At 36.1% G+C, this 18,494-nt stretch overlaps 1 protein-coding gene across 2 annotated transcripts in view; it reads left to right on the top strand.

The window, feature by feature from the left end:
* Nucleotides 1-10,588: 10,588 nt before the first annotated feature.
* The window catches only part of LOC113058407 (protein-tyrosine sulfotransferase 1), a 31,988-nt gene continuing 24,082 nt past the window's right edge, over nucleotides 10,589-18,494 (top strand). Inside the window, exon 1 of one of the 2 annotated variants that reach the window (XM_026226279.1) lies at nucleotides 10,589-10,965. The gene's annotated coding sequence lies outside the window, so the exon portion shown is untranslated. The remainder of the gene's footprint in view (nucleotides 10,966-18,494) is intronic. The other variant, XM_026226280.1, reaches the window with a different exon arrangement.

Here is an 18,494-nt window from a genome sequence, read left to right as displayed (position 1 = left end):
CCCACTGGCTTTATGCAGCTGAGGTCAGATGATGTTGAGACAGTGTAACCAGAGCCCACTGGAGAAGAGCACTGATGGGCTTCTGCACAAAGTGGCAAATCCCCTTTCCCTGGTTGGCAGAGCCTGGGACTGCAGCCCCACAGCAGGGGATTGTGGGTTGTGGACACAGCAGACACTGAGCCTGCAGATTTTATAACACATACCAGACGAGAGAGTTCTATTGTCCTCGATACTGACCGGCAGAATGGCTGACCTTGCACATTAACGAAGTCTCCAAAACCGTCTCGGCCCTTGATTGGTCTCATATTTCGCCAAGCACAGGCATCGGCCGTAGCCATGAATCCTTTGGTAATTCGAAAATTGAGGAAGAAAGAAAATTAAGTGACAAACCTTATTAAAGAACAAATCTGTTTTGTTTCATTAGCTAAATGTATGGTGAGTTTGCAACATGAGATTTCAGAAAAAATCTTATTTGTGCTCAATTTTATTTGCTTATAGGCAAGGAGCCGTGGGAGATCAAATCTTGAGTGTGTACGTGCTGTCGTGGGCTATTCATCTGTTTCAGTGCACTGAAAAAAATGTTTCATTCAACCAATTAAAAAAATTTAGGGTAATGGTTCACATGTATATTTTATTACTTGTACCAATTAAAAATAAATAACTTGCTCTAAACAATATTTTCTCTGTCTATGAAAACTATTTAGTAAAACCTGATAGAAAGTATATTTTTCTTGTTGATGAAAGTAAATTAATTTAAATTCTATTTTTGATCTAAACAAAAAGATATAGATTTAATTAAAACAAACTTTCTCATTTAAGAAATATTAGAATAATTTAGTTTTCTCAATCAAATATATAAAGATTCAATTAAACAATTGTTTTAAATTTAAGAAATATGTATTAGAAATATTTAACTTTATCCAATCCAACAGATATAGATTTAATTTATCTTAATAGAATAGTTAATAGAAATTTAGTTTTATACAAATAAAAACATTAATTTAATAAAACATGATTCCCATTAAGAAACATCATTAATAGCATCTGATACAAATCTAATCCAAAAAGACATCAATAATTTTCAATACATCATTTTATTAACATTTTACATATCCGTAACTTGCTACTAAAGTGTCAGATTTTTAACATTCTTCTGAGTTTGACATTTTCAGATTTTTTTAAACATTTTTTAACATTTAGTAGCTGGCAAACATTGACATTTTCTTAAATCTGTGGAATTCGACAAGCATTGAATTAGGATTTTTTTTTTTTCCCATCAGAAATCTTTTTTTTTTTATGATGCAACAAATAATATCCACCGGCCAAAAAAAAAAAAAAAAGTTTGAAACAGAACGCAAGTATGGAGTTGTTGCGTACACCGTCATAATACAATGTAAACTTAAATAAATTGGCAGCATTTAGAACAGCTGATTGCCAAGGCTTGACACATTATACTACTAAAAATACTGAACCAACTGCCGAACCATAGCCAGCTACTCAAACACAAAATGAATTGCAGGGTAAACATTTGCAGGGATGTGTGGGAACCCTGAATTAAGATCAGGTGGCTGGTCGTCGCTTTTTTTGTTTAATACGCATGCGCAGGCATGCTCGAAATTGTACATTCATCCAAACAAATATTTTACCGTTGAGCACTTAATGAAAAATATTTATATTCAACAATGTTTTGAACGAAAAAAATATTATTTGAAAAATGAAACAAATAATTGTAAACTAAATTGAAAGACAAATTATTAATTAGATGAGGTACTGCTTGAAAACTTTTTTTCAGTGTGTTTATAATCATATGACTGGGAATAGTTACCATAACCATGTCTGAGAAGTGTTTGAGCCATGACAGAGTTGCATAATGCCCATGAAAAGCTCCTGGTTTATGTTTTGATTCTACAAAAGCATTTACTGTTTAATTAAAGCTTATATGCAAATATTTGGCTGGGATTTTAATATTCCAGTTTTCATCAAATCAAATAAATTAAAATATATTAATATAAAAATGTAATTTATTTTTATTTCAGTTAAAACTTATTTGAGATGTTAAGCTTTTTAAATTATCATTTTTTCAACAGTCTTTTTAGGTTAAGGGCATTGTGTTTCAACAGATGAGTAAAATTGGATTTTACTTTACACAGGAAAGGTTGCCAGAAAATGCTGTCGATTGGGCTTAACTTTACTGAACCCAGTGCCGTTTAAATGTCAGATTATCAGACCTTGTCCTGACTACGACCCGGCTGGTATTAAAGAAGGACATAAACAAAGTCACATAGGCGACTTGGGAGTTTTTGGACAATAAAATAGTGTCTAATATAACACGATTATATTTCATCACTGCAGCAACTTAGCAGGGCTGTTTAAACTAGTGCTGGATGGTGGGTGGATGACGAGGTTGCTGTTTGAGGCGCATTGTTTATGTGCTGTGCAGTGAGGAGAAAGGAGATGAAGAATATCTCGGAGGCTCTGACAGCCGCTCTCCTGCCAGCTGCGGTATTAAGCTTTGAATTACTGTAGCTCTGCTTTAATGAATCAGACTTGGCGTTTATTTTCTCTGTAACAAGTATGGCTTCATTTGACTATGCAGAGAGTCTATTTGCCAGACCTGAGGTCACCAAATCTTTTTGTGAACTGCGGGCCTGCATAGAATATCCTTTGTTGGTTTCTCTTTCAGCCTCCCTGATTTATTATTTCTGCACTGGCATTCTTCAAGGCTTGTGCTGCTTTTAATGGAAATTTGTAGTGTACAGTAAATGCTTCTGCTATTGTAATTTCAAGGCATCTTTCTCCATCAATGTCAATTAAAATATATCCATGCATTCTGATTAAATGAAATAATTTGTTAGCTAGTTTAAGCTATGCAACTGTAGCCTGATCATTGAATTTGATTCCCAGAGTTATAATATACAGTTCTGCTGGGACTTTTCATTGTTTTAATCACTCTTTGTCCCAAACAAACTTAAGTCTGTGTATTCAGTGACTTCTGATTCATTTAAAACCACCAACGGCCCAATCTCAAATTGCACCCTAAACCCATGCGGCCTTCCTCTGAGTACACATTTTTGTGGTATAATTGCGTTTTGATTGTCGGTTAGAAGTCTGCTGCGGAGCCTGCCTCAGTATGGGCTCAACAGAAGTGTGCATCAAGGGCACATGATAGCTGCAAAGGGGGTGCATGTGAGCAACACTTTGAAAGCTAGAATGACAACCAACTGTGGTATGTCAGAATCATTCAACAAACACGGTGAGTCGTTTCTTCTTCTTCTATTATTATCAACTACTACTAGATTAGCGAGTCTCTCCCAGCTCACATTGGTGATGAGATACAGTACATGGCCGACCTTTGTCACCCAATGCTTGGATGTCTAAGCAAGTTTAATAGACAAGAGTTTTTGGGGCAGACCTGTTGGAAAGAGATGGTCTTCTTTATCCCTCAAGCCGCTTCCTTCTGCTTGCCACTTCACGTCACAGATGTCAGTTAATTCTCAGCACATAGAGATTCTTTCACCTAGATATCATACTATAGAGACTGTATCTGTTCCCTGAACTAGCAAATACAAAAAAAACGTCCAAACTAATTTAAGGGTAACAATTTAATTGATGTATAAGCAGATAAAAAGAGCAGATCCCTGTTGGAAAAAACATCATATGCTGGTTAGGTATGTTTTGAAGCATGACATCTGGTTTAAGCTGGTCCTTAGTTGGTCCTTTGCTGGTCATGAGCTGCTTTAAGTTGGTCATATGCTGGTTCTATGCAACTAGTTCCTGCTCAGGGTCAGCTCATAACCAGCACAAACCAGCACAAACCAGCTGCCATGCATCAAAACTTAGATGTGCTCTATTTGACAAAAACCTGGCTAAAACCAGATGATTACATTATGTTAAATGTGTACATCCCCTAAGATTACTGTTATAAACATGAGCCGCATTCAAAAGGTAAAGGGGAGGTGTTGCTGCAGTCTATCACAATATTATCTGTATTTCTCATTTCAGATATAATTATTTTGAAGTAATGGTGCTTTATTTAACCTTATCTAGTGTAATAAGTGTTAATAATACATACCTATCAATATTTGTACTGATACACAAGCAACCAGGGCATCATAAAGACTTTTTAAAGAGTTTCCTGATTTTCTATCTGAACTATTGTTAGCTGCAGATAAAATCTTAATTGTTGACAATTTTAATATCCATGTTGATAATGAAAAAGATGCACTGGGATCAGCATTCATAGACATTCTAATCTCTATTGGCGTTGGACAACACTTGTCAGGACCTACTCATTGTCATAATCATACTCTAGATTTATTACTGTAACATGGAATTGATGTTAATGGTGTTGAAATTCTGCGACAGAGTGATGATATCTTACATCATTATCAAGTCTTGTGTATTCTCCATATAGATAAGGCTGCAAATTCAACTCAGTGTTACAATTTTAGAACCATAACTTCTACCACAAAAGACTGATTTGTAAATTAACTTCCTGACTTGTCTCAATTACTCAGCATATCCATTAGCTCAGAAAAACTTTGTTGTAACTGAAACTAAGGTCTTTTCTCTCTCTTTTCTAGCACTTTTGATACAGTTGCTCCTTTATGCTCAAAGAAGATTAAGGAAAACAGTCCTATACCATGGTAAAACGAAAAACAGAGCACAGCTGGAAGAAAACAAAACTAGAGGCTTCAAATTGCATGGAGGGAAAGTACTTCCTCCTACATAAAAGCCTTAAAAACTGCTATCTGCTTACCTAACAAACAAAACCCCAGGTATTTATAAAGTACAGTGGCTAAACCAATGAAAAATAAAGCATCAACAGTTGCTGACATTTCAAAGTATCACAGCAGTAATCACTTTACTTCCAAGATGATACTATTAGAGATAAAATTATAGCCATGCAGCTGTCAGATACAGTATTGCATCAGATTGTGCGGTATAGATCCCTAAGGAACAATTCTGCTCATTCTTTGCTATAGGAGATGAAGAATTGTATAAACTTGTTAAATCATCTAAACCAAAAACATGTTTGTTAGACCCTATTCCATCTAAGCTCCTAAAAGAGGTGCTTCCAGAAGTCATAGATCCTCTTCTGACTATTATTCATTTGTCATTGTCATTAGGTTATGTCCCAAAAACCTTCAAACTTTTAACATCACCAGTTTGTAGCAGTTCACATTTGTTTCCCTCCAAAAGCTCAAATGGAAAACCATATAGGAACATTATGGAAATGTTCTGTGTTTGCTGGGTAATACTGTAGCTAGCAACTAATGAACACACATAGACGCACACACAGTACACCACTGAAAATAGTTAGCCTGTGACTCAGAAACAGTGCTTATTTGCAGAGAAGTGTTTCTGAGAACTGTGGTATGATGCAAATGTTTCTCTTGTGAATCTTTGGTCTATTTCCTCTGGTATGCTCTCTGCTCCTAACCCTGCAGAAGTACAAGGAGGTCAGAGGTCCTGTATCTGAATGTCTCTTGAAAGGACACCCTCTCAGTTTCAGAAGGACCCAGTGGGATGTACAATGCAGCGTTAAGGCCACAGGTCTCCTGACCCTCAGATATCTTCCACCGCCCTCTGCTTAAGCTATATGGTCATGCAGTGAGGTAGAGTTACCACACAAGCTGAATAATGTAACATTCTTCGACGTCTTCCTTTCCTGCAAGCTGTGATCTTATTATCTGTGTTGTTGAAGAAGAACAATGTAGTTACCTCTTAAATGTAATTTTTCATGCAATGGTAATGATTTTGTCAGACAACTTATTTCTGCCCAATTAGTTTCTGTTAAACATGAACATACTCTATGTGCGTAGTGGAAGTGACCTCGGTGGGGCTATTTGTCCACTTTTCAGCTCTACTGAATGATAAACAAATGAAGGACCAATTTTCTTCTCCTTTGCACGCTTAGTTGACTCTATGGGCCGGATAAAGCCATTTCCTGCAGCAGTGTCTGGCATGCGCTGTCCCTCTTAAAGGCATCAGAAAGCTAGGTGTTGTAGAGCAATAAATTAGGAAGGACAATCTGTTCATAACACTCTGTAAAAAAAAAAAAAGGCTAAATGAGAATCTACATAAAAACACATGCTAATATTTGTTGTTCCATCTAGCTTAACAGTTATTCAAGCAAACAATGCAGATTTGTGTGCTCCCAGCATGCATTGTAGCATAAGTTGATTATCTGGTTGTGGTTTGCTGATGTTTTTGTCATCATTCCTAGTTATTTGTTGTACAGTGATGTTAAAAGAGCTCATTCTGTGTTTGTGCTTGTCTTTATGATTCACGTTTGTGTTAAGCATTGGCACTGTTTGTGCCTGTGTTGAACTATTGCTTTTAATAACTTTGCAGTTGCACAGTGGAAATTAGACAGTTTCTGTCAGTGGGAGAATTGTCAAATAATTTGGACGTTTTGATCTGAACCATCTGCATATTAATTTGCAATCTGTTGAGGATCGTCTTACACAATGTAGTTAATGAGTTAAGCATCAACTATATAATAACTAACAACAGTATTTTAACTTATTTACACCAAGTCTGCACATACGGAAATACAGTAAAAACACCAATATTTTGAAATATTATTAGCATAAAAAGTAACGATTTTTTTTTACATTTTAAAATGTAGTTTATTCCTGTGATGCAAAGCTGAATTTTCATCAGTCATTACTCCAGTCGTCAGTGTCACATGATCCTTCAGTAATCATTCTAATATGCATATTGAAAACATTCATTATTTTTTCAGTATTGAAACAGTTGTGCTGCTTAATTTTTGTAATGTACTTTTACTAAGACTTCTGTTACCTGGGAATTAAACCGATGACCAATTGGCATTGCTAGTGTCATGCTCTCTTTAAGCTACAGTAATCCAAAAACATCATCACACTGCCTTTTTTTCAAACCAACTATTTCTCAACAACTTTTCTTATTTTACTGTGCAATCCCATACCTAATGACCCTGACTAAATCATTCCAGCTGTGAAAGCATGTAAGTAAGCCCTGATGATGACTCAGCATCCATGTAAGCTGGATCTTTTACTTAAGAAACTTTATACCGCTCCTGCAATTAAGAGCTCTCACAAAGGACATGTGCAACATAATCCTGTTAGTATTTATTGAGCTTATCACTAAATTACGGATGTTGCTTTACCTCTAAATCTCACTAGATGTACCATCTGCCTCAGAATCAAAACCCTAAACAGTGGACAATGAAAATCAGCTTAGTCAAAAATCAGACCAGGCACCCTGCCAAGCCCAATTCACCTCAATTAAACTGCGCGGGACACGACTGCTAATTCAGTGCATATAACATTCGCCATGGAGTTATACGCAAACTGCAGACTTGTTTACAGTCAGGCCATCTGGACGCATAGCAGCAAGGTAGCACATTGTATTTTTCTTCTGCGGAAAGTGCTAAACTACATGGCCAAAAGTATGTGGACCCCTCTTTCAGTTACATAATGTAAAAACAAGAGTGTTGCATATTAAGCCTAGCCTATATTAAGTACATGTATTAATGTTTTTATATACACTACTGTTAAAAAGTATGGGGATTGTAAGATTTTATTTTATTTACTAAATTGATAGTAAAGACATTTATAATGACACACACACACACACACATATATATATATATATATATATATGGTTTTCAACATTGTTCAAAATAAAAAATGTTCCTTAAGCACCAAATCATCAATGATTCGAGGATCATGTGATACTGAGACTGGAGTATTACATTTTAAAATAAATTCAAAAAGAAAACAGTTCTTTTAAATTTTAATTATATTTCAATATATTACATAGTATTTTTTATCAGATAAATGCAGCCACGGTGAAAGACTTCTTTCAAAAACCTTAAAAAATGTAAACTTTTGTATGTTTGAAACTTTTGAAAGTGCTTATACTTACAGTATGATGCATACAATGCATTACAACCGTTAAAACCACCATTATTAATGCATGTATTCATATGCTTATACATTACATATTAATTTTACTGTACATTTGAAAGTGGCAGAAATAATGAAAATGTACTTAAATTCTTAACTTCATCTTTGGTTGAAGCTAAAATAATACTGTATTTTTGTTTAGCAGGCATTTTCACTCTAAATATAAATTGCACAGAACCAGTTGAGGACCCTGGTTTGCGGAGTCTGGTATTGAAGAACTGGACTAGTGTTTACAAAACGCCAACCTGAACCCCATAACACACTTTTTGGATTAATTGTACTGCAGACCATCAGCTAGACCCAGTCACCTGTCATCAGAACCTGACCTCAATGATACTCTTGTGTCTAAATGGGAGCAAATCCCAGCATCCGTGATCCAGCTTCTACTGGAAAGCCTTAATTAGGCTGGAAAAATGAGTATAATGTTCTGGTGTAGACTTACATTTGGCTGTATGTTTGTACAAACTAATATGGTAGTTTATTCAAACAATTTTATGTTTTTGGGTACCCTTAACCGGCGAGTTATTTGGGTCAAGCACTTCCTCACCCTCCCCTTTGTCCCCCAGTCTTCTGTTTTTGGCAGAGCTTGAAGGCTTTTATGTAATCAAGCCAGACACTGTGGGACTGATTAAGAATTTGATTGCAGGAGAGGAGGACAAGGACAGAGAGCTCACACATGCACACTCATCCAGACATCCATCTTTTGTTGCAAACATTATAGGGCACATCACAAATAATGAAAGTCTTTTGTATTCTAACTTTTTACACTGTGTGCTTCCAAATAATTCCAAATACTTTGAACTTTGTGGTTTCTTAAAACATGTGTTTCCAATAAAGTATCGACGGCAACAGACATATGATTCTTTCCTTCCAATGGTTCTTGGTAAATGAGAGCCAAACAGCTTGTTTATTCCATCAAACCTTTGTTGGAGAAGTCAGTAGGCAACAATGGTTTTAATTAAAGGGGTCATCGGATGCCCATTTTCCACAAGTTGATATGATTTTCTACGGTCTTAATGAAAACTGGTTAAAAATTCTTAATGGTGTACTATGAGATTAAAAGGAGATATTCTGAAGAATGTTGGTACAGTTCTAACTGACTTCGTGAATGGTCAAAAATATAATGCAAATCAAAATTAACCAAAAATCTGTGTATGTATTTAGGATGCAGTGAGTGTTTATGCAAGCAGTCACATGAAGCAAGCTGCACTGAGGCCATACAGGAAGAGAGCACACTCGGGGGTGCTTGTCCCACTGCCGATTTGAACAGGCCCATACGGTGACACACCATGTTGCACCACACAGGCTGTGATTTCCTGCCATTCTCTCAGGACCCATCTGTTCCCACACTTTGGTTTGCTTTCTCAGCACCATCCATTCCACACTCAGGGGACATATTGTTAAAGATGCCATGTCTGACCCACCTGCTTGTTAGTCATTGCATGATCGGTCATATTTTTGTCATCTTTCACAGATGGTATTTGAATAGCCGGAGCTACAGACCAGGAACCCCAGAGACGGAATGTGACTTTTGTTAGTTTGTAATCTGACTGAAATGTATGATGAGAATAATTTTTCACAAACCCCCAAACTATTTTGGACTTCCTATTGAAGTGAACATATGGAAAAATCATAATTAATGTATAATTAAATCTCCATTTGAAGAGCCTCTTTTCAAAGAGATCTGACCATAACATATGATCATTTTAATATATCATATAATAATTCACTCTGTTGAAGCTATTTATTTATCTACATCCCCTTAAAAATTATTTATTCAAGACTAGTGGCACAAAGTTGTGCTGAATAAATCTGTTTTTGAAGAATGTAAGCTCCACATCTCCAGTGCGTTTGACCACAGTACGGCTAAGAAACTATGGTGATGGGAGCTTTTATGGCTTCAAAAAATATCTTGGCTCTGAAGCAGCTGAGTGCTCTGTTTCCATGTTATGGTCTATTAGTGCAGTAATGGCTGTCAAATTTAACCTATTCTGCATAAGGATTATTTTGCCAGTAATGTTGTATGCATCACAGCTCGGGATGTTGGAATGTCCAAATTTCTAAAAGAAACAGTGGAAGAGAATGTCACCTAAGACTGGACTTCCTTGGAACTTGCAAACTTGCTCAGAAATACTAAATCACAGTTAATAATGAAGATAAAATGTATCAGTTAGTCAAAGTTCTAACATTCAGTTCAAACAATATTTGTGTATAAAATAAAAAAAAGTAAAATACTGAACATTTCATGAATTTATTTATAAAATAAATAGATTTTTTTTATGATTCCCTCATTAATATAGCTAGAAATTATTTTACTTGTTTAATATTTCACTTTGTTCATATCAGAGACATTTGTTCCAGAAAAAAAGTAAGATTAAGTAAGTCAGAGTAGTTTCTCAGGCAACCGTACAATGTGCTTTCCCTTTAAGGACCCTGTGCACCCACGGTGCTCTCTCGCAAAACACACCCAAAAAGGGCGGAGTTAAAGCCCACTGCGCATATGAACCAATAGCATACGTCGAAACAAAACGTCAACCAGCCTCTGGACCAATCGGAGTGTTGCAATTAAAATATTTCTTCAGACTGTGAACCAGTAACCGTGTTGCCTGTGTGAGCTAAAAGCTCCTGACGAAAGACCGTTGTTTATGATTTAGTCAGTGGAGATTTCCACTCAGTAACTAATATTTAAAACAATATAGTTAAAATAATAATTTAATGCAACTGCGCAATTTTACAATCCACCAAAACCAGGTCTTGCTTGTCTGAGACAGTAAACTGAGACATGTGGAGTTGTGGCGATATGACGGGCATCTGGCAACCCAGTGAAGGCGACCCGCTTTGATGTGATACAGTTGTGGTGACCGCAGCCTCCATTCGTTCAGAGTGTCGCATTTAAAGCGGTGAATGGAACAGCTTAAGCGAATGGCACGGCTGTGTGTTGGTAGTCGACTACAAAGATTTCTTATGTAACCACTCATCGTCTGTCCTGACGGATCTACTGCACAAGGTACGTTTTACACATAACCCAAAAGTGTTGCTGCGTTACAATGTATTTACATTAACATCCAGCCGCACTTAATCTACTTTCCTTCGGTGAGAACCTAAACAACCCCTTTCCACCTTAAGTTTTGGAGTATTGTAAAAACGTCTCGTATGTTTTGAATGGGGGGAAATGATGCGGACTTGGCACGTGCCAACCTTTGAATTGAACTGTAGGCTATGGGACGACAGCCGAACTGTCAGTGACATCAATCTGCTTTGTCTGTCAAACCCTGATGTGTGCATGCCAAATGAGATAAAAACACTAATAGGCTATATAGTTAGAGACTATCTTTAACATCTTCTATTCATCCTGATTATGTAAACTCGAATAATGTGTCCAAATTAAAAGAATTCCTCGCAGTTGTGCATAGTGCCCGTCTGTAGCCAGGCAGTTACTTCAGCCAAATGTTGGATTTATGGCCAGACAGCCCCTTGAGATTCAAAAGATTATTTAGGACAATAGAAATACCTTTCACTGTAATGAGGTTGTGCTTTGGCCAAGCATTAGTCCAACGAGAATGTCCGCTGGTTTTCTTGTCTGATCTAAGAAAGAAACTGATTTACTGTAGGCGTGATGTATGACACAGGAATTCATTTCTCTCTGTGTGTGTGTGTGTGTGTGTGTGTGTGTGTGTCTGTGTCTCTGTGTGTGTGTGTGTGTGTTTTCTTGATATTTCCTTGGGGTTTTGACCGGGTTCTAGCTGTAAATATTTTTTTAACCCCTGAAATTGACTATACTTATAGACTTTTTAAAAGTTGACATTTCTGGGAAAATGAATGTAAAAAGGTTTATTTGAATTATTGTATTTTATTACATTTTTATATTTATTTATTTATTTCATTGGTATATTTAGCTTCATTTAGAAAAGGCGTAACATTTCATTAAGTTAGTTGCTCATTAAGAATTAAATATTGAGCATTAGATTAGTGTCATATTACCATTACAATGTCTGCTTAAAATTAAAAATCTATTTGATAAACAATCCTATTTGTTAACACATCTGCTGTGACACTAACTGCACTTGTGGTTTCATCTCATAAGTGCAACACTTGCATATTGATCTGTCCTTTGCATTTTGCGCAATCATGATTGTGTACAGAGACCTGAAATGATGGACTTTCAACAAAGACCTTACTGTGGTGCTGTGTCTCTTCTTTATGGACTAAAGCGGGCATTCACTCAAGTTTTTAAGCCTTATCCATTTGTGTGGTTCTCTGCATGATCATTGAGGATTCTTCCAATGGTGAAGGTAGTTCTGACCCAGCCGCTAAAAGGCAGTGGGGATTGAGATGTTTTTACTTCAAGATTGTCAGCCAATTCTTTGTACAATCATTTGTACTGAATGTGAACTATGGAGAAATTACTCTGGAGGTTATGTACTTGTGAGCTGATTGAATTGCTGCTTCAGATCAGTTTTAGTACTGCAACACTGCACTTTGAGCGTCTTAGATGAAACACTTTAGTCGGTGCATCCGAATATTAGATTAGGCCCTTTGGTTCTCAAATCCACATTGTCATAGAGCATTTTAAATGTGCTGCAAAATGTATTCAGTATTGCACGATTCATTCAAGAACCTAAAAGCCTCTCTCAAAATGTAGAATATCGCTGTCAAAATGTGGTATGCTAATATGAAGTAATGTGATCTTAAAAGGCTTTCTATAGCAAGCATTGGGGTTGGAGGTCGCAAGAAGTAAGACCGTCACAGATTAGCTAGTGCCTCAAAGCCACTCTGTATCCTAGTGTCTGTTTCAGCCTTGATTGCAGAATCAGGTTTAGCCAACGGCCAATAGATGATTACTGTTTTAGTGGAACATTTTTGACATTGCTGTATTTTAGGGATTGTATCAATATTACAATTCTGATACCAGTCAGTGCATGGATAATTTGATGTTACAGGTTAAATTAAACTTTATACAGTTTTGTGCAAGCAGAAATAACAAATAAAATGCATTTAGAACGAAATGTAATAATTTTACATACTAGGATGTAAATCTGTATGAATTTCTTTCTTCGCTTGAACATAGAATATATTTTGAAGAATGTGTGTAACCAAACAGCTGTTGGTCGCCATTATGGGGAAAAATACAATAGAAGTCTTTGGGTACAGAAACAAATTTTTGGGTGAACTATCCCTCTAAGTGAGGGAAAATGTAATCAAAATAATAATACCAGTACCAGCTACTGCATTAAAAACCCTAATATTAACTGATTAATATTACAAATATGGGACAGATATGTTGTGCAACTCTAACTCTATTAAGGTTACCTAAAATCTTTAACAGGTGAGACGGTGTGTAGATAGTGGGTGCTTGTGCGTGATTGTTAAGGAATGGTTGACACATGACATGAGCGCTGCTTTTGTAATCGTTCAGAAATGCCATCAACACATGACTGTCAAACTCAGGAGTGATTGCTCACAAACTGCTTTACATCAAATATTCCCATTTTCTCTTCACCCTTTGAATAGAAGCCCTCATATCTGAAATGAAAAGTATCCTGCTCACTTTGTCTGTTGCTCCTTCACCGGTGCTGGATTTCATTTTCTGAGATATCTTTTCTGAAGGGTTTTGTTCAAGTGGTCCAGATTGGACCTCTTTAGGAAGGATCAGGGTTGTATGAAAGGCAAGATTACGGAGTTTGATCTTTTTCCCATGTTTAAATTGTTAGTCTTTTTCTGTGTTGCCAGTCTTTAGTCTGAAAAAATTATGAGGACACATGAATTTAAACAAAGTATGTGCACGGATAAATAATTAATAATAAATACTGAAGTGTTCCTAAGAGTGGTAAAGTAAAAAAAAGAACATTAAAATGATATACCATTTTATGTAGTATAAAAATGTACTATTGTTAAACTCACTATTATAAACTTGCTATTAAATAAAAAAGACTAAACTAATTACATTTAAATGAATCTCTAATATGGCTAGTAAGTGATATACACTATCATTCAAAAGTTTGAGATCAGTAAGATTAAAAATTAAAACCAAGGCTACATTTATTTGATCAAAAATACAATAAAACAGGCTTCAGTATTCAGTCAGTATATTAGAAATTATTCTCATATACTGATTTTCTTATTATCAGTTTTGAAAACAATTGTGCTGTTTAATATTTTTGTGTAAAACTGTTATACATTGTTTCCGAATATTTTTGGAAGAACTCCGATGTGTGAAGTACATCAATTAGGAGTAACCAAGGCATCAATGAAACGAAAGCAGTGATGCATTCTTCATTCCAGATTATACAGCCTCCCTTCATGTCTTGTTAAAGAAGCACTTCTAGGGCTCTCCTTTTTTATTAATTGATGCTGTGGTCTGGTTTCAGCACAGGCCTGTAGAGGATTCCCAAACAGATCAATGTCAAATCCAGCGGAGCATATCCGTAACAGAAGTGTGGAAGCTCTATTAATTTAATACCAACACCTTCTTGATTTCTCTTTCACAAATGTGAAACGCGAGACCAAACATCGCTTAACCACAACATCCTCGGTGGTGTGGAGTGATTTACATCCAGATGATGCTGGCTTTAAAACGTCTGTCACTGACTGAGTATAACACCCATTCCTTCCATTTGTTCAGTAGCCTTCTCATTAGCTTTACTAGTCTAAAAGTCCCTTTCAGCTCGTGTGTTCACAACAACTGCGATCCGTTTCTCCTCTGTGGAATAAACTGGAATGGGTTTCTAGCATATGAACATTTTATAAGTGAGCTTGAACCTAAAGCAGACAGGGAAGATGATGCAACTGTGACTCATCCTGTGACACATTTCAGGGAAGATGTTCCTGAAGAACATCAGTTCCTCCTTTGGAGAGCCTCATCCATTACACTGAGGATTCTGGGTGTGGAATTCCTCTTTACCATCTGTCAGCACTAACAGCCTGCGGCCACGAAATCCATCAGGAGCAAGGCCCCTCTCCATCAAAGAGAGCTTTAAGTTCCTTGCACTTATCAGAGGCGGCTGATGTTCATAGGATGTCACGGTTTAATTTAAAGATTCAAGGATCCAAAGGATTCAAAGCGTTTATTGTAATATGCCCTGTGAGGAAAGCAAGTTTCCCCAAGCAATTAAATTCTTACTTTGCTCTCCACAATAAATAAGACAAGTCCAAAACTATTTACACACATACATGACTATAGACACAAAATACATTAGTGCTGCACAATTGATCAAATTTCTAATCGCGTTTACAATTATGGATGCTGCAATTATGTAATTGTTCAAAGCGGCAATTAATCGTTTAAAGTCTACTTATGTTATTCTGTGTGCTTAAGATGCTTATCTTAAGGTTTTTTTTCCCATGATTGTTTTAATTTTATTTTTAGTATAACACTATAAACCATTCATATTTTAACTTTTTTATAATTTAAAGAAGAAACCAATCCGAAGTATAGTTGACATGAGAGTGTTTTTCAGCTTGTTTATTTTCATTTAAAAATACGATGTGTAGTTGCATCAATCAATGGTATAAACATCATTCAATGTAAATTGTGATGATCGTAATTAATAATCGCAATTATGATTTTTGTCATAATCGTGCAGCCCTAACATACATAGAAACATAATAATCATAATAATAAAAACTATGCTGCAGGAGTAGGAATATAGACTATGAAAAAATAGAAATATAGTCTATGTCTATATATGCGAGCATATAGAAGGAATATAGACTTTGAAAAAATAGAAATGTAGACTATGAAAAAATTTAAATATAGTCTATGTATATCTGTATATGCGAGTATATAGTAGGAATATAGAAATATAAACTATGAAAAACCGTTTGAATGTACAGTATTAATTTATATGCAAACCGAATAGTGCAGTAACGTTCAAATTGCACACAGAACGTGATGTTGACTTGTTGCATTAAAAACGTTCCGTTGGCTCAATTAAATTCTATAAAGTTAATGTCTTTTGGCATTGGTACTTTAGTTGAATGAACTAAATAATTTCAGTGCCGCAAGCCAGCATAAATTTGAGTTTTGACCTTCAAAATCTTTTATAGTGAGCGTTTACATGGACATCAGTAATTGTATTATTTACCTTATTCCGAATAAGACAATATTATGATTAAGGTGTTTACATGAGTTGCTTTTAGAGTATTCCTTTGACGTTCCCTCCAGAATTTCACATATCAGCACACAGTTCATCTTCGTTACTATACAGTTTTGGGTGTTTGATTTGTAATTTTACAAAAGCTTCCAGTGCAGTTAAGTATATGTCATGCTGTACGTGCAAACAGATGTCGACCGATATAATGTGCCTTCTTGCTTGAAGCCATGCTCTTTTGTTTGCTGTCAGATGGTTGACAACTGCCATGTGTGTATCCTGTCACAGAGTGAAAAGTCCTACACGTATAAGTGTGATTAAGATGTGTACATGTCTATACTGCACTTTAGTAACGCAACTAAAAGAGAAATACTCCACATATCTTAATTCGATATGTGTTACTTAGAGTATGACTTTAGCTGGATTAAAGTAATAATGAGTGTATTGTCTTAATCATTTTAATTCACTGTGCTGTTTTTACGCATAAATATGCGCTTGATTGACACTTCTGACTGTGGGCTTGTCACGTTTGCAACATCTCATGTATGACACTTCCATAAAAGTGGCACTTAAGATAAAATGAGAAAAAAAGTGTCTCTGTACCTTGTTTTTTTTTCATTTCACTGTGCTGTTTTTCCATTGTATTGCTATGAAAACATGCACTATATTAATGTTTCTGACCATTGCACTTTCTCAGTGTCAGGTGCAGTGTCTCGTGCATGACACAGCATTTGAAAAATGTGGCACTCATGTTAAAAAAGGGTTCAACTTTCTCTAAAATTTCTATGTTTTTTTTTTTAATTCGCTGCCATGTGTTTTACGGTTTTTAATGCAAAAATATGTTCTCTGTGAATGGCCTCTTATTAGACAAATTATACTGGTGAGAGTTTATTTTCTAAAATCCGTTTGCTCAAGAATTGTGTCATCCTTCACACAAATCCTATCCTATGCACGAACTCCTCCCTGAAGCTATCAACTTAGTGAATACGAATCACTCAATCTCTGTCTCTCTTTTTATTCTGGGACCACAAGAACTATCATTGAAATGTTGTATTATTAAACAAATTATTTTGCCATCCAGTTCACATGCCATCCTTTCCTGATGTAGTTGGCCTCTGTGGTTACACAGTGATAGAAACACAGCATTAAAAGGTGTTTTTGCATCAGTTGTGACTATATACTGTGTTTAAGCTACACAGTGGAATTCTATATTGACCAATCAGCATCCAGGATGGGAATCATCCATTTTATAAGGGAAACCACAACCTTTGGTGATCATAATTTGTTCCCTGCAGCCTTAATAGATACCCTTAGCCGTCTGAATCTGTGTGTGTACATAAGTTTCTGTATGTGGGTATTTGAGTCCCTCAGTGTAGGGGATTCTCGTCATATGGTGTGAAGGTAATGCAGTATTGGCCCTTTAAGAAATTCTTTACGGTAATGAATAATGGTGATCGCATATAATCTCTTTTATGTGGACAGAGCTGTGTGAATTAATGGTCACTTTACCATCACCTGCATCTTGGAACAGATTCCCAGTGCCACAAGAGAGTTTATTGGATGGGTTCCCAGATGGGTCATTGTGGGAAACCTCCTTCACGGGAAAGATTGAGAGGGTCTCATGGGCCAAGTGTCGTAATGCCTTCATAAATCTTTAGTTCCCTTAATCCATGAGACCTGTAAGTAATGGAATGAACACTACAGGTGACCTTGTTTTAAATAGTAGTTTTTGAAAGGAGCAAATTATCATATTGGAGTCCATTTGTGTACATATATTTGACAGCCAGAATTTCAAAGAGCTTGAAGAAAAAAGCTGAAAATTTGCACAAAAAAAACACCAGGCCAATGTTTCACTTGCACTTGGAAGTTATCAAAGCAGTGCCAATACATAATTGCAACTTGTTAAGACATGCACAATTTGGCCTAATAAAATCACACCACGATTATTTTTAGAAATATTATGATTGCTGTTTGAACTTGCGATTAGACTATGAATATATCATATCAGCTAAGATATCAAAGGGATGTTATTTTATTATTATTTGTATGCTGTTATTTTAGATTAGATTTGATCTTTTTAGTTATCAATTTATTCTGTGTAATTTATTTATTTTTTAACCTTATCAACTGCATAGCAACATATTCAGAACACCTTAGTAACGACATTGGCGATGGCTAACAGTATCGTGCACAGGCCTTCAATGCTCCGATTTACTTAAGAAATCTAAAAATAGAGTTTGCATCATGGACTCCAGGGAGTCTTCCTTGCTGTTTCTCCTCTACTAGTGTGTTTCAGCACAGTACATGACACAGACGGACTTGTGCTACACTGATCGGCGCTTTGGTCACATAATAGCACAGGAAAATCCTTGTAACAAACCCGACGTGCCAGAGCCAGAACAATGTGGTTTTATGCGCACTGCTTCTGTTGAGTTGGCCACCCACT

The sequence above is a fragment of the Carassius auratus genome, chromosome 40 (assembly GCF_003368295.1).
Source record: "Carassius auratus strain Wakin chromosome 40, ASM336829v1, whole genome shotgun sequence".
In the NCBI taxonomy this organism is placed as follows: domain Eukaryota; kingdom Metazoa; phylum Chordata; class Actinopteri; order Cypriniformes; family Cyprinidae; genus Carassius; species Carassius auratus.
This window is presented reverse-complemented; position numbering and strand designations above follow the sequence as displayed.